The sequence below is a fragment of the Nerophis ophidion genome, linkage group LG18 (assembly GCF_033978795.1).
Source record: "Nerophis ophidion isolate RoL-2023_Sa linkage group LG18, RoL_Noph_v1.0, whole genome shotgun sequence".
NCBI lineage: Eukaryota > Metazoa > Chordata > Actinopteri > Syngnathiformes > Syngnathidae > Nerophis > Nerophis ophidion.
The window spans coordinates 23,419,025-23,445,131 of NC_084628.1; the positions used below are offsets into that span (position 1 = coordinate 23,419,025).

The window sequence follows — 26,107 nt, forward strand, 5'->3', positions numbered from 1 at the left end:
AATTTTTTACTTAACCATATTAACCTTATCGTATTTAACTTTACCATAATTAACCCTGTTATTTAACCTCATCATATTTAACCATATCATTCTTAACTTGATCATATTTAACCTTATCATTTTTAACCTTATCACTTTAACCCTATTATTTTTAACCTCATCATAATCTTACCATATCATTTTTAACATGATCATATTTCACCTTATCATATACAACCTTGTCATATTTAACCTTATAATTTCCAACCTTATTATATTTAACTTTACCATAATTAACCATATCCTATTTAACATTATCATTTTAACCTTATATTTAACTTTACCATAATTAACCTTATATTTAACTTTGTCATATTTTATCCTTATCATTTTAACTTAATCAATTTTAAACTTATATTAATCTTATCATATTTAACCATATCATTTGTAATCTTTTATTTTACACCTTGTAATATTCAACCCCATCATATTTCACCTTATTATTTTAACTTTATCATTTATAACCTCATCATTTTTAACCCTATCATTTTAACCAGATAAATTTTAACCACATCCTTTTTAACTTTATCATATTTAACCTTATCATTTTTAATTTATCATATTTAACCTTATCATTTTATAAATGTATCATATTCAACTTTATTTTTAACCTTGGCAAATAAATACCTTATTTTAACCTTATATACTTACCATATCATTTTTAATCTAATTATATTACCTTATCGTTTTCAACCTTATCATATTTAAATATACCATTATTAACCGTGTCATATTTAACCTTATTTTTTACCTCATTTTTTAAGCTTATCGATTTTAATCTTACTGTAATCTTACCTTATCATTTTATCATGATAATTTTTACTTTGTCATATATGGACCTTATCGTATTCAACCTTATTATTTTGAACCTTATCAATTTTAACTAGGGCTGGGCGATATATCAATATACTGCGGGTTTGTCTCTGTGCGATATAGAAAATTACTGTATCGTGATATTCGAGTATACGTTTTCACGCAGTTGCTTTTAGCTGCGGGCATTACACTACAGGCGTTTCCCACTCTTTCTTGCTCTCCTTCTCACAGATATGTAAAACAAGCGCACCTTCTTACATACGTCACATACTGTCATGTGTGCAATGTCATACGCTCCCGCTTAGCAGAGAGGTAGCAACAGTGTAACGTTAGCTGTGATGCTAACAGGGCGGTGCGAGTGGTAATACCAGAGAGAGAAAGTAGGAATCTAGTAATAAAATGGAAGAATTATTTCCCCAAAAAAATAACACAGGGTCAATCGTCTGGTGGTGGTTTGGCTTCAAGCGGGAATATGTTGAACATTTATGCGGCAAAAGCACTGCTACAAAAAGTAGCAGCACTGCTAATGTAGCATCATTTGAAAAGTCACCCGCTAGAGAATAAATAAGGAGTGCTTTAAACTCTGCATGTCAACATCTCCGGCCAGTTCCACACCAACAAAATGCAGAAGCAACTATTTCCAGATCGACACCGTATGAAAAAAAAAAAATCAACAGAAGGAAAAAATGTCCGCAGGAACCTACCACATAGCGAAGGACATACACTATTTGATTTCCTATTATGCAGCTAATTTTTATTTGACAGTTATTGAAATATTTTGTGTGACATCATACACAAAAGTGCACTTTATTTGTTTTTAACTATTGTAGGGGCGTTCTGTACAAAAAGTGCACTTTAATTTAGTGTTGTTTTGATAAGTCATCTTGGTGACATCAGTCACAAAAGTGCACTTATTGCTTGTTTTAAAATGTCTCTGACAGTTTTGCACTTTCTGTTTTGGAAATGACATGAAAGTTTGTCCCACTGTTCAATAAATACAGTTTTGGTCAATTGACTTAGTTGTGATTTCCTTCTCTGCATGAAAGTTTAAAATGAGCATATATTAATGCAGTATGAAGAACAATGTTTTAATGTAGACATAGAATCATCATACTGCTGTGATTATATGCATCAAGTGTTCATTCAAGGCTAAGGCAAAATAGATATGTACAGGTATATCTTGTATCGTGACATGGCCTAAACATATTGAGATATTAATAAAAGGCCATATCGCCCAGCCCTAATTTTAACCTTGTCATATTTAACCCTATTATTTTTAACCTTATCATACTTAACCCCATCATTTTAACCTTATATTTAACTGGATCATTTTAACGTTGTTCTTTTTAAGTTTATAATTTAACCTTGTCATATTTAACTTTATCACTTTAACTTCGTCATATTTAACCTTATCATTTTCAACATAATTTTACCTAACCATTTTTAACCTTATCATATTAAACTTTATCATTTTAACCTTATAGTGTTTAACCTTATCATAGTTAACTATCATTTTAACCTTGTAATATTTAACCTAATCATTTTCAACACTATAATCGTTCCTTATTTTAACATGATCATATTTCACTTTATCATTTTTAACTTTATCATATTGATCTTTACCATAATTAACCTTGTGTTCAACTTTGTCATTTTTAACCATTAGCATATTTAACCTTGTCATATCTAACCTTATCATATATATCTGACTTTATATTTAATTGTATCATTTTTTTCATTTAACCTTGTCATTGTCAACCTTGTCATATTTAACTTTATAATTATTTTACCTTATATTTAATTTTGTCATATTTAACCTTGTCATTTTTAACCTAATAATTTTTCACTTCATCATATTCAACCTTATCATTTTTAACCATGTCGTATTTGACTTTATCATTTTTGCTTGCTGGGGCAGCGGGCTCAGAGTGAGGGACACGAACAGACTGGGCAAGCTGGTAGAGAAGGCCAGTAAGGTGGTGGGAGTGGAGCTGGACTCTCTGGCGGTGGTGTCAGAGAGTAGAAGTCTAGCAAAACTCCTAGCCATAATGGACAACACCTCCCACCCACTACACTAGGACCTTGTGGAGAGAATGAGCACGTTCAGTGGAAGGCTCAGACTCCCAAAATGCAACACGGAACGACACAGGAGGTCATTCATACAGACAGCCATCAGACTGTATAATGCATATGTTCCTTCTTGACTGCACTTAAATCCATCCATCCATTTTCTACCGCTTGTTCCCTTTCGGGGTCGCGGGGGGGTGCTGGCGCCTATCTCAGCTACAATCGGGCGGAAGGCGGGGTACACCCTGGACAAGTCGCCACCTCATCGCAGGGCCAACACAGACTGACAACATTCACACTCACATTCACACACTAGGGCCGATTTAGTGTTGCCAATCAACCTATCCCCAGGTGCATGTCTTTGGAAGTGGGAGGAAGCCGGAGTACCCGGAGGGAACCCACGCATTCACGGGGAGAACATGCAAACTCCACACAGAAAGATCCCGTGCCTGGATTTGAACCCAGGACTGCAGGACCTTCGTATTGTGAGGCAGACGCACTAACCCCTCTGCCACCGTGAAGCCCTTAAATGTAGAATATATTTATATTATTCGAATATATATATATATATATATATATATATATATATATATATGTGTGTATATATATATATATTGTATATTATTTATTATCTATTGTGAGCGAACTGTGGTGCTGAATTTCCCCCAGGGATCAATGAAGTACTTTCTATTCTATTAACCTTATCATATTCAACTTAGTTGTTTTCAACCTTGTCATTTTCAATCTTGTCATTTTCAACCTTTTCCTATTGAACCTTATCAATTTTAACGTTGTTATATTAGGGTTGTACTGTATACCGGTATTAGTATAGTACCGCGATACTAATGAATCATATTCGGTACTATACCGCCTCGTCGTTACATTAAGACATTGCTGGGTTTACGGGCAGAGGAGCATGTTCGGCAGCGCACAATTACAGCTCATTACAAGCAGACACAGAGTGTAGACAGAAAAGGGAGCTCGGATGCATTTTGGCTTAAAAACTAACAAAGGTGAAGTTAGAACACTGAAACATCCTCAGGAAGAGGTGCTTTAAGACATGGCTAGCTAGCTAGCGGCTAACATCCATCCGCAGTCTGCAGTGTTTTAGCTACTTCTAAATCACTAATCCTCACCTCCATGGCCACAAAAAAAGTACCGGTAAGTTTCTTACAAGTATCATCCCTGCAGGACGAGGCATAGCTATATATGCTTCACTACACATTGTAGTTCACCAGTGTCACAATGTAAACAAATGCCATGGGTGGATCTACACTTAAGAGCCACTGTAATGATACCAAGTACAGGAGCGTATCTAGGAGATACTACTATGTCTATATTTTTTTAGCATCACAAAACCTTTTTTTTTTTTTTTTAATTCATATTATGTCTATAAACTCAGGAAATATGTCCCTGGACACATGACTTTGAATATACATCGAATCGATACCTAAATTTGTGGTATCATCCACAACTAATGTAAAGTATCAAACAACAGAAGAATAAGTGATTATTAAATGTTAACAGAAGTGTAGATAGAACATGTTAAAAGAGAAAGTAAGCAGATATTAACAGTAAATTAACAAGTGGATTAATAATCAAATGTTTACAGCTTGTCCTTAATAATTTTGACAACATAATAGAATGATGAATGACACAATATGTTACTGCATACGTCAGCAGACTAAGAGCCTTTGTTTGCTTACTTACTACTAAAAGACAGGTTGTCTTGTACGTTCACTATTTTATTTAAGGACGAACTTGCAATAAGAAATATATGTTTAATGCACCCTAACATTTTTTGTTAAAATAAAGCTAATGCAATTTTTTTTAGGTCAATTTTATTGAGAAAAGAACCGAAAAGTAGCAAAATACATTTTGATACAGGTACCAAAATATTGGTATCCGGACACTACACTATGTCATATATAACCTTATCATTCTTAGCCTTGTCATATTTAACCTTATCATATTTAACCTTGTCATTTTAAACATTGTCATTTTAAGCCTTGTCATATTTAACCTTATCATTTTAAACTTTGTCATATATAACCTTGATTAACCTTATCGTTAGCGACAACGCCTTTTGTTTTGGTTCTATAAACTTTTTCCCATTGCGCCTCAGTTGACTCAGCATTTTACATGTCATCCAGTAACAAACAATTGGGCCTCAGTCGAAGAATGAGGAGGAGAATGAGAATGAAAAAAAGAACAAGGAGAATGAAGGGGGGGAGGATAAGGAGAATTAGAATGATGAGAATGAAAATGAGAATGACAAGCAGGAGAATGAGGAGAAGAATGAAAATTACAACATGACGATGGAAAATGAGAACGAGGGCGCAAATGAGGAGAAGGAGAATTAGAATGAGAAAAATAAGAATGAGAAGGAGGAAAATGAGAGAGAATAAAAATGAAGAGAAGGATGAGAAGGCAGAGCATGACAGGTAAACTAGGACATTCAGGGGAAGAAATAGAAGAATAAGAATTAGAATTATGAGAATGAAAATGAGAAGAATGAAAAGTAAAATAATTAGAATGAGAATTAGAACAACGAAAATGACAAGGAGATGGAGGATGAAGAAAATTTAAATTACTAGGAGGAAAATAATGAGGATTAGGAGGAAAATGAGAAGCAGAATAAGAATGAGGAGAGTAATAAGAAAAAGGATGATAATTAGAATAAGGAGAAGGGAGAGGAGGAGGATAAAGATTAGAATGAGAAGAATAAAAATGGGGATGAGAATGAGAGGGAGGAGACTAAATAAGAAGAACGACGCTTACAATGAGGAAAATGAGAAGGTGGAGAATGAAAAGGAAATTGACAATAATGGAGATAAGAACGAGGAGGAAAAGACGAATAAGAATTTAAAGATGAGAAGAATGGGAATGTAAAGGAAAATAATGAATAATAATGAAGATTAGAACAAGTTGGAAAATGAAAAGGAGAATACGAATTAAGAGAAGAATGAGAAGTAGGGGAAGTCAGAATGAAGATGAAGATAAGAAGGCAAATGAGGAGGAGGATAATGAAAATGAAAAAATAATGACAAATAGAATGAGTAGAATGAAAATGAGGAGGATAATGAGACAGAGAAGAATGAGAAGGAGGAGAAAGAGAAATAAGTAAGGGAATGATGAGAAGAACGAGAACACAAATGAGGATAATGGAAGTGGGGTGGAGAATGAAGAAAATTGAGAAATATAATGACGTGGATAATGGAAAATAAGGAGAATAAGGACGAAGAGGAAAAAAGGGATGAAAAGGAGGGTAATGAGAATTAAGAAGAAAAAAGGAGAATATGGATGAGGAAGAGGAGAATGAGATTGAGAAGAAGAATGGGCATTAGAATGAGGGGAAGAAAATGAGGAGGATAATGTGACTGAGGAGAAAAATAAGAGACGATAAGAATAAGAAGGAGGATAATGAAAATGAGAAAATAATAATGAAAATGAGAAGGAAGAAGGAGCACAATGAGGAAAATAATGAAAACTAAGAGGATAATTTAAATGAGAAGAAGAATGAGAAGAATGCGAAGGAAAATAAGGACAAGGCGTGAGAATAATAAGAATGAGAAGGAGGAAAAAAGGAAAGAATGAGGAGAGTGACAATGCACATGAGGATGAAGGTAAGGGTGAAGAGGAAGAAGAAAAAGAGGAAGAAGAAGAAAGACACGGAAGAGGAAGATGAAACAAAGCAAGAAGAAGAGGAACAAGAAGAAGTAAGAACATGGGGTAAGAAAAAGACGATAAAGAAGAATCAAAAAGAAGATAAAGAGGAAGAAAAACAAGAAAAAGAGGAAGAAAAACAAGAAGATGAAGTGGAAGAATAAAAAGAAAACAAATGTTTTAAGATGGCAGACTTTAGCAGTGAATTTAAAGTGAGATAAGCACTTTTAGAGCATCACGACACAAATATACTCCTCAGTGTCTTTAGTCATGCTAGGTGGCAGCAAACTAAACAATTGTTGAAGCCAGTGGAAGAAGCTGACAGGAACACAGCGCTGATGGAGGAGAGATGAACACGTTTATACCAAGAATGAAAAGGAAAGCCTCAAAGGCGTCAGGAGCAACAAAACAAGTGAAAATCTATTGTTTAAACCAAAATATTTACCTTTAAATGTTCGCTACCTAGCTTTAGATGTTAGCTACCTAATTTTAAATGTTAGCTACTTAGCTTTCGGTGATAATTTTAAATGTTGGTTAGGTAGCTTTAAATGTTAGCTAACTGGCTTTAGATGATAGCTAGGTAGCTTTCAATTTTAGCTAACTAGCTTTAGATGTTAGCCGAATAACTTTTGATGTTATCTAACTTTAAATGTTATCTACCTAGCTTTCGATGATAGCTTACTATGAATTGATTAACGTGGACTCCGACTTAAACAAGTTGGAAAACTTATTTGGGTGTTACCATTTAGTGGTCAATTGTATGGAATATGTACTGTACTATGCAATCTACTAATAAATGTTTCAATCAATCAGCTAACTAACTAAATGTTAGCTAGCTAGCTTTAAATGTTATCTCACCAGCTTTAGATGTTAGCTAACCAGCTTCAAATGTTAGCTAGCTCGCTTTAAATGTTACAAATGTTTTGGCATGGAGTAGAAATTGTCTTCGCTAAACTTAGCTTTTTTACAATTTGCTGGGTAAGAATAAGCTTGACACAAAAACCAGGGACACCTATCTTACTTTGTCTTCCACAACTAAAAGAGGAGAAAGTGCTCACAAAATGCATCACTTCACTAAACTTCCAGACAACTTGGAACTGCCTCGACAGATATCAACGTAACGGATAACAGTGCATCTCTGCATTTGAACCTAACTTGTTTTCTTAAAAGTAGTACAGTAGTTTTGCACAGCTGCTTATCTGGCTTATAAAGCACTGTTAGGAAAATTACTTTAAAAAAGTAATAATTACAGTTACCTGTTACGCTCCTAAAATAGTCGTTGAATTACTAACGGAATTATTTAACAGATGAAATTAGTTGATTAATTAAATAATTCAAAATAAATAAATACAAACAATAATAAATAAAAACTAAATATGTAATTAATTAATAGGGAAACTTTCATAGTTGGGAGATGTTTCAATGGCAGTTTTAGCTCAGCATCCGTAGTCAGTGGAATTACTGACGGGAGAGCATGTACAATGTTTTCACTGATTGTTAAAAAGCGAATCAACTATCATTATTGATGATAGTCACTTTATTCAATGTTCATTAATCCCCTGTAGTAGTAGCAGTAGTGTGTGAACTTGCTGGAATTCTAAGGATCTCTTGCCCGCATCAAAAGTAGAGTGCCACGTTAGATCAAAAGTATTATAACGGCGTCGTAATGTACATAAAAGTAATTGGTGAGAATACTTGTTACGATAAAAAATAACAGCGTTAGTAAGGTTTTTCGGAACAATGGAATTAATTCTGTAATTGGCAGTTTCTTAAAGAATACTGATTGTAAAACGAGAATGGATTCTGAATCAAATTGAATGAAATGTTTCATTTCAGGGGGCGTGAAAACATTTCCGTCCTCTACGGGGGGTGTGAGATTAATAATAATTATGAAGCACAGGCCTAAGAAGTAGGAGAGGAAGACTTAACTCAATTCACATGTCTTGTTTTCTCAATGAGTCTACAAATGTTTATATTTACGTCGCACCATTTTTCAAGCAAGAACTATAACAAAAACACTTGTTACCACCTGTGTTAAAACGGTCTATCATTTTTTTACAATTACGTTTGTGTAATAACATTTTTTACTGGCCCCAATAAAATGAATGGTGGTTTCGACGGTCAACGCATCCAAAAGACGCAACAAACAATTGGCCGTCATGCCGTGATAGAATATACATTCAATGACAGCTAACTATCCAAATCGCTATTTTTAGCTAACAACACCCAAAAGCTAATGCGTGCAAGTGTTACATACAGACATAGTTACGTCATTACGTCCCAGAAGCCGTGCTGACAAATGTAAACTCAAGGGCTATGGATTATTTTTGTAATTTATCGATAAGTTTGTTCGACTAATCAAGTAATTGGATAAAACACACTTTATAGCCTAAACATGGCAAAATAGTTGGAATAAACAAAGATTTTTCTGCTTGCCATAATTTTCTTTTTCCCAAATTTTTTTTAACCATGCACTCTTGTGTGCGCTCCATTGCAGCAGCCGTGCGGAAACATTGTCCGTGTATTTAAAGTTCCGAGCACTCCATTCGGTCCAGATTTTCTCAATTTGTATTAGTTACACTTATTAAACAATTAATCGAAGCAACAACATAAAAATCAAGGCTTTTGTCTATCATTTCATCCCAATAGACTATGCTATTTATTGTTTTATCATTTAAGAAGCACTGCATTTACGAGGCTGTTTGGAATTTGCTCACAGCTGAAGTGAATGTTTATGAATGTTTTAAGATACGTTCATATGTCATCTTTTAAGACATGTTAGTTTGATTGGTTATAATTTTATGTTACATAGTTCAAGTCACAACTTTTTTTTTTAACATTAATGGGCCATTTAAAAAAGCGTGTTAATTCAACGTCATCTTTTATCATAATGTTAGGTTAATACACAGTAGATAAATACGTCATACAGGTATGTAACACCTGACTTTTTTAGTATAATGTGTAACTTTTTAAAAACAATTTAGTAAAATTCTTAATTTTTTATAAACACCTAGTTATAATACTGTACATTGATTTAAAAAACCTCTTTAGTATAAGACTTTAGTCATTAAAAACACCTTAGTATTATACGTTGATTTTGAAAAACTCCTGATTTGTTACTTTGTAAAAACACCTAAGTATCATAAGTACATTTTTCAAAACTCCTTAGTATAATACATTGATTCTTAAAAACTTCTTGGTATAACACGTGGAATTTTTTAAAAACTCCTTTGTAAAACCTGTTGATTTTTAAAAACTCCTTAGTCTAATACTTTTATTTTTAAAAACACCTTAGTATATTACGTTGACTTTTTAAATACACGTTAGAATAAGACGTTACATATCCGCATAAAAATTTATTTAAAAAAATCTTTGTACAGCACATCAGTTGAAACTATGTGGAACTTTATCATCCCTACTCGAAGAAAATTCTGTTGTATTCTAGTTATAGTATAAAACACTTTAAAAAAAAAAAAAAACGTAGTATATGTAATTTTTTTAGAAACACTTTGAAAAACATTCAGAATAAAAACATTTTAGCACGAAACTCTTTTTTAAAACACCTTAGTAACATGTTACTTTTTAAAAAAACTTTGTATAAAAGAGGGGTTCTTAATCTTTTTGACCTAGGGGTCGAAAATGAGTACGAATTAGAAGGCTTAATCTTGATTATAATCATATTTATTAATTGGATTTTACCTCCTTACAGTTTACAACCTTGTCACCTGATATAGAAGCATGTGTTAATCTCAAAGATTGTTTATTGAACACATAGACCTTAGACTTAGGCCAGGCTGATTACAAAAATAAATACTAACCAATACATCATGCATAAGAAGGAATCACAAATAAATGACGAAAAATACATTTACATACAATTAATGATAAAGAAATTTAATCAATAATTATTTCCATTTTTAAACTAAACTGTTAATAAAATTAAAGTGCCAATGAAAATACAGCTTCAACAATTTTGTCATAATTTTTGCGCTTAAGGAACTTCTTTATGACAAGCTCCAGACTTCTGTTTGTTTGATATTGTCATTACTGCTTCAAGTGGTGGAAAAGTGTATTACAGCTGAGTACCGCTGCAGCCCATACTGATCACAGCTGAGAAACAGATCTTTTTTGGTGGCCCTGTAGGGGTAAGATAGTACATTATTTTTTTCAATACCTCCTATTACTTTAGTTTTTAAAAATACCTCTGAATCATATGTTACATTTTTAAAAGTCCTAGTATGATAGGTCACTTTTTAAAAACACCTTTCTATGATAAGTTACTTTTTAGAAACATTGTAGTATATGTTATTTTAAGAACACCCTAGTGTGATACATTACATTTCAAAAACACCTTAGTATAATTCGTACATTTTAAAAAAACCTTTACTTAAATGTGTTACTAGGGCTGGGCGATTTATCGATACACTCAATATATCGTGGGTTTGTCTCTGTGTGATACAGAAAATTAGTATATCATGATATTCGAGTATACATTCTCACGCAGTTGATTTTAGCTGCGGGCATTACACTACAGGCATTTCTCACTCTTTGTTGTCTCTCCTTCTCAGACATAAAACAAGCGCACCTTCTTACATACGTCACATACATATATGCCCTCGCGGAGCAGAGAGGTAGCGGCATGGGTAACATTAGCTGTGGTGCGAGTGGCAATATGAGTGAAAGAAGGTGCGAATCTGGTAACAAATAAAGAAGTAATTCCCAAGAAAAACAGCAAGGGTCCATCGTCTGGCGGTGATTTGGCTTCAAGAGGGAATATGTTGAACAGACCACCGTAATTTGTCAAGTGTGGGGCAAATGCAGTGCTACAAAAAGTAGCGTTACTGCCAATATATAGCATCATTTGAAAAGTCACCCGCTAGAGAATGAAGAGTGTTTGAAACTCTGCATGTCAACATCCCTGTTCGGTGCCACACCAACAAAATGCCAAGGCAACCATTTCCACATCAACACCGTATGAAAAAAGTAGTCAACAACAGAAGGAGATAACATCCGCAAGAACCTACCACATAGCGAAGGACATGCACTATTTGATTTCCGACTGTGCAGCTCATTTTTATTTAACAGTCACTGAAATATCTTGTGTGACATCATGCACAAAAGTGCACTTTATTTGTTTTAAACTATTGTAGTGGCGTTCTGTACAAAAAGTGCACTTTAATTTAGTGTTGTTTTGATATGTCATCTTAGTGACATCATGCACAAAAGTGCACTAATTTCTTGTTTTAAAATGTTTCTGTTTTGAAATGACAATGTTTGTGCCACTGCTTAGTAAATGTTTAATAAACACAGTTTTGGTCATTTGACTTAGTTGTGATTTCTTTCTCTGCATGAAAGTTTAAATTGAGCATATATTAATATAGTATGAACAAAAATGTTTTAATGTAGACACATAGAATCGTCATACTGCTGTGATTATATGCGTCAAGTGTTCATTCAAGGCTAAGGCAAAATATCGAGAGATATATCGTGTATCGTGACATGGCATAAAAATATCAAATATTAAAAAAGGCCATATCGCCCAGACCTATGCGTTACTTTTAAAAATTTCCTTACTCAAAAAAAAAATTCTCATTGCTATACATTATTTTTTAAAAACATGTTATTATAATTTACCTTGTAAAAACACCTCACCAGGGTTTCCTTCTAGGTTGCTAGTATACATGTGGTGATGGGGGCGTGTCTAGGGGTGTGGTCAATGTAACATCATCATATGTTACAAATGATGATGTTAAAAACATCATGATAATTTTGATTAGCAATGATGCATATATTTTCTTTAAAAAGGCTAAACAAATGTTTTATGTATATCTAAAAACAAATCTGTGGTATTACTTACTAGGAATAAGAACAATTCTTATATTGTTTTTCCCTATTTTTCAAATTGTCGCTGCTTTTTATTTTCTGCCCTCAATGAATGCTGGAATTTAGTTTGCCAAATATAAAAACAGTATTTTGAAATAGACATGAAAAAACACTGCAAGGTGTTTTGTTGATATTCTCCACAATTAAGTCACTGTAAAACTAAGCAAGCTCAGGAAAGTAGATTATTTGTGCACATACATGTAGGAATCATGTTAGACTGATATTTTAGTTTGGAATAAACTGAAAAAACATACAAAACAATACAATTATACAGGTCAAAGGTTGGCTCTCATGCCACTAGCTTAATGCTAATGTGTAAAAGACCAGCTCATTGACCAGCTAACTCAAATTAGCATGGACATTTGCAGGGCACATACTGTATATCAACAATCATTCACACTCACATTCATATCTACAGACAATTTACAGTTTCCAATAAACCCAACATGCATATATTTGGAATGTTGGAGGAAGAAAACCCACACACACATGGGTACATGCACGCTCCACACACATCCAAACGGATGTTGAAAAATGCGCACGGCGTACAGTTTTGCCAGAAGTAATGTCAACGTCAGGCTCGTTTACGCTGGCTTGAACAAGAAATGCATTAATTACCTGAAATACATTTCTTTGGAACTTTCTCTCCTTACTTTTTTGACAGGCGATTTAGATGCACGATTTTGTTTTTGTTTTTTCAAAATAAAGCACAGTGTACTGTTTTCATGATATTGGAGATATTTTTCAAACTTATTGTGTAAATAATATACAGGAAATCCAGTCATACAATATATTACTTAAATTTGTTTTCACGTAACAAACACATTTTTAAGGTGCGCCACTATCAATTACATGTAGGGGAAACCCCGACATTGGTATAATAAGTTCCATCCATCCATCCATTCATTTCCTACCGCTTGTCCGTTTTGGGGTGTCAGGGGGTCACTGGAGCCTATCACGGCTGCATTCGGGCGGTAGGCGGGGTACACCCTGGACAAGTCGCCACCTCATCACAGGTTATATATAATAAGTTACTTTTTAAAAACACTTTAGTATAAGATGTTATTTAAAAAAAAAAAATATGATCTGTTACTTTTTAAAAACCCTTAGTATAATTGGTTGATTAAAAAAAAAACACTTTAGTATGATATGTTTTTTGGGTTGTTTTTTTTAACCTTAGTCTAGTTTTTTTTTTTTTCCCCCTTGGCCTCAGTCTGGACCCCCTCTCCAGAGGCCCAGGCTTAGACCGTTTTTTTAATTCAATTTTATTTTATTTTAATCTTTTATTTTTTTTCTCCTATCCCCCCTCCCCCCTTGTTTACCTGTATCTCACCAGACCCGTCAGCGATCCTGTTCTGTCTCACTGTAATGTTTGTCTGATCTTGAATGGGATTGTGCTGAAAATGTTAATTTTCCTGAAGGAACTCTCCCGAAGGAATAAATAAATTACTATCTATCCATCTATCTATCCATCCATCTATTTATCTATCTATATATCCATCTATCTAGTGTAATATGCTATTAAAAAAAAATTGTAAAATGCGTTATTTTCAAAAACACCTCACGATAATGATACTTTAAAAAAAAAACTTTGTTAAAATGTTATTTTTAAAAAACACCTTAATATATTATATGTTGATTTTTAAAAACGGCCCTGCGATGAGGTGGCGACTTGACCAGGGTGTACACCGCCTTCCGCCCGATTGTAGCTGAGATGGGCGCCAGCGCCCCCCGCGACCCCAAAAGAGAATAAGCGGTAGAAAATGGGTTGATTTTTAAAAACACCTTAGTACAAAATGTTGTTTTTAAAAACACCTTAGTATGATACATTACTTTAAAAAAAATATATATATAATTGATTTTTTAAAAACCCCTTAGCATGATACTTAATTTCTTTAAAACACCTCAGTACAAAGTTACTTTTTTAAAACACCTTTGTGTGATATGTACTTTTTTAAAAGATGTACTTGAATATGTTACTTTAAATATAAAAACACCTTAGTTTAATTGTTAAAAACACATTAGTTTTTAAACGCACTTCAGTAAGATACTTTTTAAAGACCTTAATATGTTAACACTTCAGTATGATACTTAAATTTTTTTTTTTTTTTTAAACAGACCTTAGCATGATACGTAACCTTTTAAAAATTATATGAATGATACTATACAAAAAAAGACCTTAGCATACGTTACTTTTTGAAAACACCCTAGTATAAGTTACTTTTTGAAAACACATCGTATATTAAGTTGCTTTTGAAAAAGTACAGAGTGTAATACTGTACATAACTTCGTAAAAACACCTTAGGATAATACGTAACTTTTTTTTTTAACTCAGTAAAATAAGTTACTTTTTTTTTTAACTTTAGTATAAGATGCTACTTTTCAAAAACACCATTTGATACGCTATTTTTTTCAAAACAATACATTCTTTAATTAACCTTAGTATTTTCAATTTTATTTAAAAAAAACACTTTAGTATGCTTTGAAAAAAAAAACTTAATACAGCAGCACCTCATTTTAGGAGAACACAATGCGTTCCACGACCAAGATTGTAACTTAAAACACTCTTATATCAAAGCAACCTAGCCTATTAAGAATAATTGAAATACATTTAATTGGTGCTTTCTGTATGATCAAAAAAGCACAATTTTGACATGTGACATGCCTTTGAAATAGAAAAATCTACTTCTAGACAAGAAATATAATAATTTAACAATGTTCAACATTTCCCTCAGGAAGCAGAGTTTTTTAGGTATCTCCTACTGGCTGCTTCTCCATCGTGTAACAATAGCAACTAAGAAATTGCTCTTTATGTCGCACACGGACGTATTTGAGTGACGAACCGGAGAGGTCAGAGTTGACAACAAGTGATATGTTTGTCTGTGTACCAAAGGTAACGGGTAATGGTAACCACAAGGCCACCTGCTCAGTGGCCTTGTAATGAGAGTGTCCGCCCTGAGATCGGTAGATCAAAATTCAAACGCCGGCCGAGTCATATCAAAGACTATGAAAATAAGACCCATTACCTCCCTGCTTGACACTCAGCATTAAGGGTTGGAATTGGGGGTTAAATAACCAAAAATGATTCCCAAGCGCAACCACCGCTGCTGCTCACTGCTCCTCTCACATCCCAGGAGGTCATCAAGGATGATGAGTCCAATGCAGAGAATAATTTCGCCACACTTAGTGTGTGACAATAATGGGTACTTTAACTTTTTAATTTAATGCTCGATCATCCAGTTGGTAGTTGACAGAGCCTTTTGAAAAACGTCAAACAGCAGCTGCAGCTTCTCAATATTTTTATGGATAAATGTTCATCGTTTATAGGTTTGTGGCTGCATACCATTAAACCTGGCTGCGGCAGGGCTGTCTCGCCGAGTAGGCTGCTCACCGGGCGTGGCGCAGTGGGAGAGTGGCCGTGCGCAACCCGAGGGTCCGTGGTTCAATCCCCACCTAGTACCAACCTCGTCACGTCCGTTGTGTCCTGAGCAAGACACTTCACCCTTGCTCCTGATGGGTGCTGGTTAGCGCCTTGCATGGCAGCTCCCTCCATCAGTGTGTGAATGTGTGTGTGAATGGGTAAATGTGGAAGTACTGTCAAAGCGCTTTGAGTACCTTGAAGGTAGAAAAGCGCTATACAAGTACAACCCATTTATCATTTATAACATATTTTGATTTGTTTCTCTGGTTTGGTTGTCGGCTTCTTCTACATCCCACTAACTTTCTTAGTTTGATCTTCGATCTCTGAGCGGCAGCACATCAATTTTCTAATCCAAACTTAGCTTTGTTTCTTGAGTAAACGAAGCAGGGACAACAACCTGTAACAAGACATCATTCTTTACTTCTCAGTTGGCGCAACCCTGTTACGAATATTACTTTACCCGAGGGGTAAAATGCTTGCAACTCAAATTATGCCCGCAACCTAAAGTATAAGAAATAGTTGAGAATCACCTCGTAGCTCAAATTACTTGTAAGTTGAGACACCTAAAACGTTAGTGCAGGGGTCGGCAACCTTTTTGAAACCAAGAGCTACTTCTTGGGTACTGATTATTGCAAAGAGATACCAGTTTGATACACACTTAAATAAATTGCCAGAAATAGCCAATTTGCTCAATTTACCTTTAACTCTATGTTATTATTAATAATTAATGATATTTATCTTTGTGGAAACACTGATCATCTTAATGATTTCTCACAATAAATATATATTTTTGATGACATGTTTTAAATAGGTAAAAATCCAATCTGCACTTTGTTAGAATATATGACAAATTGGAACCAAGCTATATTTATAACAAAGAGAAATCATTATTTCTTTTAGATTTTCCGGAATCAAAATATTTAAAAAAATTCTAAAGACTTTGAAATAAGATTTAAATAAGATTCTACAGATTTTCTAAATTTGAAAGAATAATTTTTTTGAATTTTAATCATAATAAGTTTGAAGAAATATTTCACAAATATTCTTTGTCGAAAAAACAGAAGCTAAAATGAAAAATAAATTAAAATGTATTTATTATTCCTTACATTAAAAAAAATTATTTACTTGAACATTGATTTAAATTGTCAGGAAAGAAGAGGAAGGTTTAAAAGGTAAAAAGCTACATGTGTTTAAAAATCCTATAATCTTTTAAGGTTGTATTTTTTCTCTAAAATTGTCTTTCTGAAAGTTATAAGAAGCAAAGTAAAAAAATAAATGAATTTATTTAAACAAGTGAAGACCAAGTCTTTAAAATATTTTCTTGGATTTTCAAATTCTATTTGAGTTTTGTCTCTCTTAGAATTAAAAATGTCGAACAAAGCGAGACCAGCTTGCTAGTAAATAAATAAAATTGAAAAAATAGAGGCAGCTCACTGGTAAGTGCTGCTATTTGAGCTATTTTTAGAACAGGCCAGCAGGTTACTCATCTGGTCCTTACGGGCTACCTGGTGCCCGCGTTGGTGACCCCTGCGTTAGTGTAAAACACTGCTTTAAAAAAAAAAAACGCAGTGTAACTGTGTAATCATATGAATGATTTTTTAAAAAGTAGCATATTACTACTTCTTTAAAAACCCTTAATATGATATGTAACTTTTTAAAACTCTGTTGTATATACGTTACTTTGTAAAAACACCTTAATCATTTGTTACTTCTTTTAAAACACCTTTGTGTAATATGTTACTTTTTAAAAGTAACATATTAAAGTTTTACTTTTTAAAACTTTTCAACATAACACGGTACTTTTTTAAAACACTTAAATTATAAAATGTAACTTAAAAAAACTAAACAGGTTGGTAACTCCTTTGTACAATACGATACTTTTTTAAAAACACCTTAGTTCAATGTTACTTTTTAAAAAACCCTATAAATGTTATTTTTTAAAACTCTTTTGTATAATAAGTTACATTTTAAAAACACCTTTGTTACTTTTTAAAAGCACCTTAAGTAAAATACGTAACATTTAAAAAAAAATAGTAAGTAAACTCCTTTGTACAATAAGTTACTTTGTAAAAAAAAAAAAAATAAACAACTTAATACGTTACTTCTTTTAAAACATCTTTGTGTAATATGTTACTTTTTGAAAGCCTTAAGGGTAATTTAGTACAGCGTTTCTAAACCATAGGGTGGAGCCCATTGTTGGGTCGCGAGCGCACCCCTAGAGGGCCGCCAGCTGTGGCCTGGAGCTAAAGTCATAGAGAAGTTTAAGCGCAAAAATTATGACTAAAGGGGTGAAGCTGTATATTCATTTGTACTTTAATTTTAGTTAGAGAAAAAAATATTAATTTCCGCCATTCTAGTCGCTGCCGTTGTGTCCTTGGGCAAGGCACTTTACCCACCTGCTCCCAGTGCCACGCACACTGGTTTAAATGTAACTTAGATATTTGGTTTCACTATGTAAAGCGCTTTGAGTCACTAGAGAAAAGCGCTATATAAATATAATTCACTTCACTTTATTAAAACATCATTGTATGTAAAAAAAAAAAAAAATGTTGTACCTATTTTTTTCAATCAGCCTGACCTAAGTCTAAGGTTTATGTGTCAAATAAATAGATAGAATTATTGGATACGATTCATATCAGGAGTAAGACTACTAACTCAGTTAACATTTGATTGGCCTTCAGCCCCGAGGTCAAAAAAGTTAGGAACCTCTGATTAAGTATATAAACATTTACAAACACACCTACAAGGAACACAAATAAAAGTTTATGACGAACAAGCACTTTTAAAGCATAAAACATACGCGGAGAATGTCTGCAGCTTATAGAGGAGCCTTTGGGTGGTGTTTTTTTTTTTTATGATAGCCGAGAGTAAATGATTCTGCAAATTAATTTAGTGTGTGTTTGGTTCCGTTGCTTTGTGTTATAATAGAAAGGGTGAAACGTCATCATTTTTTGTTTTCTGAACAATGCACAGATTTGTGTGTAAATAAAGAACATTTGGTTAGATTTGTTCAAAAGAATCTTATGCTTTTGGCGATTACATAGAACAATTAAAAGTATTTATAACAAATTTGTAAAATCACTTGCCTTTGCGATGTTGAAAAAAATTTACGTTAAAAAAAATTACAACTTTTGGAGAAAAGCTGCCACAAATATCACAAAAAGAAAGTCTGAGAAATCCGAGTCTGGTTTCTTACCAAGGTCCGGCTGGCTAAGAAGCATGTTGGAGTTTTTGCTAACCTGAAACATCTGCAATTGTGTAGAAATAATAGAAATACAGTTGTATCTCGACTTACGAGTACTCGAACTTACATGTGTTTTGCGTTAAGAGCGGTTTCTCGGATAATTGTTCATGCTTTAGGTTGTGAGCAGAAATTAGAGTTACGAGCCTCCCTACCGTAGCGGATGTCACAATGAACCCCCTGAGATCCTCCCAAAAATCTGGTCTTGTTCGCCCAGCTTAAAGCCCGGGATAACATTACTTTGGTTTTCCAACCATGGCCACGAAGTAAGTGGGTTTGAAGAAAAAGTGCTGAGAAAATTTGTTGACCTAAAAGGAAGATATCTTAAAAAACATGAACGACTGCGTAGATGACTTGGTGAAACAAACAAAATGCATTATCTAAAAGTTTATCTTTTTAAAAGGCTAAAATGTTAATGTTTTGAGGGGAGCAAGCACCAATTTAAAATATTTAAGTTCAGTTCAATGGGTGAAGTTGATTTGCAATACGAGTGTTTTCAGTTACGAACTGTCACAGAACCAAATCAAGCTTGTAAGTTGAAGTACTAAATTGATGTAGTAGCGAGTGGAAAAAAAAAAACCTTTAAGTGCACTTCCTTCAACAAATCTTAAAAATATATTTTAAGATACACTACCAAGGGCTTGAATTTAACCGCGGCAACCACGACAACTGCCTCGATCGCGCTTGACGTTTGCCACAATGCCCTAAAAATTGACCACCATTGACGCAAAAAACATGCCACGACCGCCATTGACTTTTTTGGGGACAATTGTAACGTAATTGTTTTGTCGAATAAATTGATAAAAACACCCCAACACAACTTTTTTCTTTCATTTTTAACTGTTTAAAACATCGGTAAAACAACAAGGCCACAGCCATTTTGGAAGCTTGTGTCAAAGGTAAACAAACAACGAGAACAGCCGAGTTGTTCCAAGATTTTACGAGAGATACACTAGCTGCATTAAGGTCTGGAAGGACGTCAAGTGTTAGGTGAATTTAGGTCAGGCAGCTCTCAAAATGCTGAGTAAGGAACGAGTCAAAAAAATAAAACACAAACAATTAAAGGCTGTCGGGGAAAAAATTTAGCAAGCTATACAACTTTTTTTAGTTTAAATTGAGTTCTAAATTAGTCGATCGTTTGCCCTCGAAACTCAGCAGTTCTAGACCTGTCAATGTTGTTTATGTGATGTATCATGTCGTAAATGTCTATTTTGATTTGTCAACGACCACGTGTGAATTTGTTTACTTTTTTTGTAAAGGTTGAACATCAGCCGCTGATGTAAACAATAATGGAATGGAAATTTCATGGCGTTTTATATATTCGTGGAGCCCCTGCCTCAAAAGAAAATGTTTGCCTTGGTGCCCTTTCAACTTGCCATGGTGCCCTAAAATTTAAGACCTGCTTTAATCCAGCACTTGCCTTTTTGGTTGATTGATTGAAACTTTTATTAGTAGATTGCACAGTTCAGTACATATTCCGTACAATTGACCACACTAAATGGTAACACCCCAATTAGTTTTTCAACTTGTTTAAGTCGGGGTCCACGTTAATCAATTCACTGTAAAAAAATAAAAAAATAAAAAAAATTGAGGCCTGCACTACTCTGTTGGCTACTAAACTCATCAGGTGTAGCTTTGACCAGTTAGCCAGGACAGGAGACATTCCCTGACTAACAATAATACGTTTCCTTCGTCTGATAGTCAAGTTAGATCGTCTTTTTGGTGCGCCGCCAGAGCCGTTGTTAACTTGGGCTAAACGTAAGTTAACACGTAGCGCAGAATGGTGAAATTTGAAACACAAGCAGAACAATCCACTTTTAAATTTATTAATACACCAAAGTGGTGCAAACACAGAAGTGCAGCTTCACCCTTTCGAATGCATGCCTGCTCCAGCAGTGGGACATGGTACATGATGCGATCTGAGGAACTCACTAATCCAGGCTTATTTATTTGTACGAGGGTTGAATCTTTTTTTATTTGAAGTGAAAAAAGGGATAATCCTATTAGCTGTGCCTTAAAAAACTGTTTTGCGCTAAGACAACAATGTGATGGTAAGTTACATTTGTAGTCACAGCAACGGAAATATGGCTGTCAATTTGTGTTGCCATTTATCACCAGTGTTGGCTGCACTGGAGGTAAGGTGGTTGAAGTGTCTTGCTCAAGGACACAACAGCAGTGACTTAAATAGAGGAAGCTTAGTTTGTGTTATCAAGACTTTGTTTCATTCATCATCCATTAACTCTACAACAGTTGACAATTGGACTCTTCAACTTTCATCCAAAAGGCTTCTTCACTTTTAAAGGAAAGCTCAGGTGGTAAAGTCGTTTACCAACCCGAATGTTGCGGGTTCGACCCTCAGTCCCCTTGTGACCATGTCAAAGTATCCTTAAGCAAGACACTGAACCCCCAGTTGCTCTTGGTGTATGTTGTCGTGGTCTCCAAGCACGTTAAGTACTTTGAAGGTAAAAAAAAACACTCTACGAGTAAAATCCATTTGACATCTACATTTTAGGTGTGTTGTCTCTCTGTTTATATATGTAGTGGTCACAAGAAGGTTGCTGCTGTTGTGGCTGGTGAACAAAATAGCTCGTTCACCTGTCATGCAGCAAAGCAGCTAGAGGCTTCTCTACCCTTGGAATGAAACAATCTTTCGGGGAGAGGCCTTGATATTGTTGTACGCGAGGCGATAACGCAAACTAGTGATCAGCACAGTCATGAGAACAGGAACAGGAGTTAGAGAGATGAGACAAATGTTGCTACAGAACTAGAGACTACGACAGGTGAGGAAAATGGGCAGCAGGAAACAAAAGCTTGAGGCACTTAGTTTCTGAAGGCCCATGTTTGTGAAGTCTTGCAAAAATTGTGACGTGTTTTATTTTTCTTTTACAGAGAATTATATTTTGTCTTGTAAAGTCTTGTTGATGTTGTGTGGTTTCCCTGTAAATAGACAAATAATACACACAATCAGATTGGATCTTTGTGTTGAATTGAGATGGGTGTTTTTTGTGTTCTATGACTGGTTCCATGTTGAGCATATACATGTGAAACTCAAACAAATTGAATATTGAGCAAAAGTCAGTTTATTTCAGTAATTCATCTTCCAATATGAAACTAATATGCGATTTAAAGTAATTACATACAAAGTGAGATATGGCCTTTTGTTATAATTTCGATCATCACGGCTTAGGGTTTTTGTTAACCCCCATTTTTTAAGATTTTCAATTTGAGGTTTTCATAACCATTATCAGCAGTCATACTGATATCAAAAGAAAGCTTGAAATATTCTGAGCTCAGGTCAAGTATTAGTTTCACCTTGTAAAATCTAATATCCTGAATAAACAAACTTTTGCACGATATTCAAATTTTTTGAGTTTCATCTGTAAATAAAGCAAACATGGACATTAAACGGATTACCATTTTTACACTAGACATTCATTTCACAACTTACTTTGGTAATAAATCCATTTAAGCGACAACGTAAATCAGAAAATGAAGCAGTTGGATCTTTTTGGGAACAAACGTCCTTCAAGTGCGGGAATTCCGATTACGAGCGCAAACCTTATTCTGTTTTGAGAATGCCTATCAATCTTGACAGAGATGGCGACATTTACTCCTTTTTCAAATGAGCGGTTCTCCCTATGTAGAATTTGGATATGATTGTCCCTTCTTTTTGAGAAGCAAATGAACATCTGACCATGGACCCACAGAAACTGCCCTCTTAAGTTGTACCACGTGTTTGTGTAAAGGTTGATTTGTCTCCTAAACATAGAGGTCAATGCACTCCTCACTGCACTGCATAAGAGTTTAGAATTTTTTCACTGATGCGGACTAGTTTTTGTTTGAGGATGTTTGTGAGTATGAAACACATAGGTATGTTGTGTTTAGAGAACATCCTTGTGAGATTGTCTGACAAACCTGTCACACAACAAGACCGCCACATTTCACTCCCACATTTCTTGCATCTTCAAGTAAAAACATGTCTTGGACTCGCCGTCCTCCTTCATTGTGGCCAACATGAACATGGTAGAAGCGGAAAGAATTGAACTCCTTTAGAGGAACTAAACCCGATCCCTTGTTCAAATTTTGTTGGTGACACAAGGGTTATAATATCAAAACCTGCAGAGTGGATTTGTTTAATGAACACATCACCTCTGTGGACAGAAAAAACCCTGTTCACTCAGGATGACGTCAAAGACAAAACATTGCCATCTTTTTGCACTGTGAAATGAAGCCTCTGTGTCTACAGAAAACCTACCACACAGACCAGTACCTGCTCTTTGACTACCATCACCAACAAGAAGACAAGCTTGGGGCAATCAGGACCCTCAGGAAAGATCCCTACCACTGACAACAGAAGACAAAAGGAGCAGAGACATCTTTCTAAAGACTTCATCATGCTATGTTTCTACGCTGGCTCTTCCGACAGTGTTTTGATCCTGTTATGCTCTTGTTAAATTTCATTGATATGTAGTCGGAGTTACCAACATCAAGGGCGACATCTAGATCGTTTTTTGCGCTTGAACATCAGTCACTTTTATTGTACGTGTTATCCGATACCATTCATATTCGTACAGTTGGTCATATCTGCATATTTCGTCACTGAGACATTCATTCATTTCCACCATTGTTTCGCTTGAGAAAAAAAAGAAGTACCAATCACAACTTTGTGGCTTGCCTTGCTGTGGACAGGAGGTTTTTTGGAGCTGCACGTCAAGCTCTGCTGGAAGGTTTGAAGAGGTAGGAGCTAGGTAGCACCATGACGTTGCAGCATATTGAACACTTTACTGTGAGTGTCCTAACAGAGCATAAGAAATGTCACTACTCCCCTGCCTAAGGATAAAAACAGGAGACCAAATGTGGCGGTCTCATACGTGGCAGTTTTTTTTTTTTTTTCAAGAAACTGTCCCATTTTCTCAAAACACATATCAAAAATCATACATGAGAATCAGCACCACCAAAACCAAGATCATGATTCTCAATCCAAAAAAGAGTGGAATGCTATCTCAGAAGAATGGATCGCGTCCACAGTGATGTGGACTCCGCATCGGTCTGTCGTGGTGAAGAGGGAGCTGACCTGGAAGGCAAAGCTCTCAATTGACCAGTCGATCTACGCTATCTTTTTTTCCGAAGGGTGGCGGGGCTCCCCCTTAGAGATGGAGTGAGAAGCTCTGTCATTTGGGAGGAGATCAGAGCAAAGCCACCACTCCTCCACCTCAAGAGGAGCCAGATGAGGTGGCTCAGGTATCTGGTTAGTATACCCCCTTCGGAAGTATTCAAGGCACGTCCGACCGGTAAAAGACCACAGTGAAGACCCAGGCACGTTGGAGAGATTGTGTCTCTCAGCTTGCCTGGGAACAGCTCAGTATCACCCAGACAGAGCTGGACAAGAGTAGCCGGGGAGAGGGAAGTCTGAGCTTCTCTGCTGCCTACCCGACCTGACCTCAGATAAGCGGAAGGAGATAGATGGGTGGAAGACATACCGATGCTTTTCATACTCACAAGACAAAAACTGGTTCAACCCAATGACAACACTTAGAAATGGTGTTTGTGCAGCGCAGTGTAGCGAGGCGTGCAAAGACCTCTACTTTGGAGACACCAAACAACCCTTACACAGACTAATGGCATAGCATTAGCGGGCTGTTCCTTTGGGCTGAGAGTCTGGAGTTAATTTGCATCTTAAAAAGGAATGGAGAGTCATTTGGGGACCACTATGTCCAAATTGTAGAATTGGAGGACCTGTGGTTTGAAAAGAGGTGTGAAAGAAGTCATCTTTGTCAAACTGGAAATGAAGAGGTTTGCGCCATCACCTTTTGTCTGCTCACAATTTTTCCATCTCTCCCCCAAAGGTTGTCTCGTTCCATGGGGAGAGTGGCCACTAACGAGCCGCATGCCACTAAGAAGGACTTGGGACCATTGTTAAACCCCAAATTTGACCACTGCTGTGGGACACACCCATTACAGACTGCACACCTATGATTTAAAAGTGAAGAAGCCTTTCAGAGATGAAAGCTGAAAGGTCTTTAACCAAACAAAAAGGTTCCAGTTGCCTAAATACCTGTGAGCGCATATTTTGAACACATCATCGTCACAAAATACTTTTTCCTTTTTTAAGAAGGTGTTTGTTGTTATTGCTGCTAGTTTGACTCTCCTTTGTTTACTTAAAAAATATATTTTATTATCATCACTTTGCCTGCCCCTGATTTAAAATACACAAAAGTTTAACTGGACTGCTATTATTTTTGTAGCAGCCTAATGATCTCAATTGTGGAACAAAATAAATATTTCTGAATAAAGTTAATCTTTATCGTTTGTTAGCACAATACCTAAGCTTATTTTAAAGCTGATGGTTAAATTACAACCAGTGAAGAGGTGTACGAGCCATAATACATTTAGTTGACAAATCCATAAGATGTGTAAATTATTTAGAAAATATAAAATATTTTAATATACGGAACATTTTTTCTTAAAATGACCCCCTTGGCTCAAATTTTATGTCGACTTAAGCAACCGACCGTGTATGTCAACGTCTACTTAAGCACACACAGTGGATGGGGACTTGAGTTCTTCCACATAGACAGGTTGTCAACATAAGTGGGTTCACCTTTTAAAAACATGTTACTTTATGTTCTCTTTTTAAAAAGACATCACTTTAGTGTGTTATCTTTTGTAAACACTTTCATTAATGCATCAACTTAAAAAAAAACTTTATTCTATTACAAGATTTTCAAAAACACCTTAGTTTGTCACGTTACTTTGGTAACCTGTCTTTTAAACACGTTAGTTTGTAAGCCATATTTCAAAACAGTTTAGTTTAAAACATCTTTCAAAAACACGTTAGTTTATTATGTTATCATTTAAAAACACAATTATTTAATATGCCATCTTTTTTAAATGTGGTACTTTACTATGTTATCTTTTAAAAACATGTTTGTTTATAAGCCATATTTTAAAAACAGGTTAGTTTAATACCATTTCTT

At 35.0% G+C, this 26,107-nt stretch overlaps 1 protein-coding gene and 1 long non-coding RNA gene across 2 annotated transcripts in view; one reads left to right on the forward strand and one right to left on the reverse strand.

The window, feature by feature from the left end:
- The window catches only part of LOC133536965 (uncharacterized), a 51,056-nt gene extending 25,641 nt beyond the window's left edge, over nucleotides 1–25,415 (forward strand). Inside the window, exon 3 of the long non-coding RNA XR_009802585.1 lies at nucleotides 23,377–25,415. This is a non-coding gene — a long non-coding RNA (uncharacterized LOC133536965). The remainder of the gene's footprint in view (nucleotides 1–23,376) is intronic.
- The window catches only part of dlc (deltaC), a 60,371-nt gene that overhangs the window by 20,872 nt on the left and 13,392 nt on the right, over nucleotides 1–26,107 (reverse strand). The window lies entirely within an intron of this gene.